A 1365-nucleotide genomic window follows, 5' to 3' on the forward strand; every position below is an offset into this window, starting at 1 on the left:
AACATAGGAGCCTGAGTGGCGTAGGAGGCTAATGCCTCCTAAGGCAGCATTTAACATCAGCTGCCTGCAATTACTGCGAGTTCAATTCTCACCAGGCTCAAGGTCGACTCAGCCTTCCATCCTTTCTAAGGTGGGTAAATTGAGGACCCAGTTTGTGGGGGCAATAAGCTGACTTTGTATAAATATACAAAAGTATGAAGGCTATTGCTTAACGCATTGTAAGCCGCCCTGAGTCTCCGGAGAAGGGCGGCATATAAATCAAATTTAAAAAAATATATATATGGCTTTTCTCCCATCTTCCCAGATTTGTTTGAAAAGGTTGACTTTATACAACTGGCAGTTCCCCCCCGCTGGAACTACAATTCCCAGGAACCATGGGAGTTGTAATCCACACACGCAGAGGTCACCCAGTTGGGAATGATGGTCTAAGGCTCGGGGCAGTGCTTCTCAACTTTAGCTACTGTAGGGTTATGAAGACTTCTGATCCCAGAATTCCCCAGCCAAGATGGCTGGTTGGGGAATTCTGAGAATTGAAATCTTCATATCTTATGGAGAAACACTAGCCTAGGGGACTGAACAGAATAGAGCTGGAAGGGACCTGGGAGGTCTTGTAGTCCAGCCCCTTGCTCAAGCAGGAGAACCTATTACATTTCAGATAAGTGACTGTCTTCTTAAAAACCTTCAGTGATGGAGCACCCACGATTTCTGAAGACAAGATGGGATACAATATGCACCACACCCCTTAACCTTACAATACACCAGCATTTTTATAGAGGTTAGCGCTAAGGGGAGAAGAGTCCCCAAAGATGCATCAAAGCATTTAGCACCCCACTTCTAGTATCCTAAGTAAGGTAAAGGTTCCCCTCGCACATATGTGCTAGTTGTTCCCGACTCTATGGGGCGGTGCTCATCTCCGTTTCAAAGCTGAAGAGCCAGCGCTGTTGAAAGACGTCTCCATGGTCATGTGGCCGGCATGATTAACCACCAAAGGTGCACGGAACGCTGTTACCTTCCCGCCAAAGGGGGTCCCTATTTTTCTACTTGCGTTTTTTATGTGCTTTCGAACTGCTAGGTTGGCAGAAGCTGGGACAAGTAATGGGAGGTCACCCAGTTACGCAGCACTGGGGATTCGAATCGCTGAGCAGCCGACCTTTCGATCGACAAGCTCAGTGTCTTAGCCACTGAGCCACCGCATCCCTCTTCTAGTATCCTACAGACAGCTAAGAGTTCGCCCAACTATCCTTATGGGCATCAGGTTGGTGAAAGCAATTTTTAGACCTCCCACCCATTGTTCTCCACTAACTAGAGCTTGGGAACCAATACGAGGATTACTGTAAAAAAATGTTCTGGAAGAATAATCAAATC

Source organism: Pantherophis guttatus, chromosome 1 (assembly GCF_059756535.1).
Source record: "Pantherophis guttatus breed Tessera chromosome 1, ASM5975653v1, whole genome shotgun sequence".
Lineage (NCBI taxonomy): Eukaryota > Metazoa > Chordata > Lepidosauria > Squamata > Colubridae > Pantherophis > Pantherophis guttatus.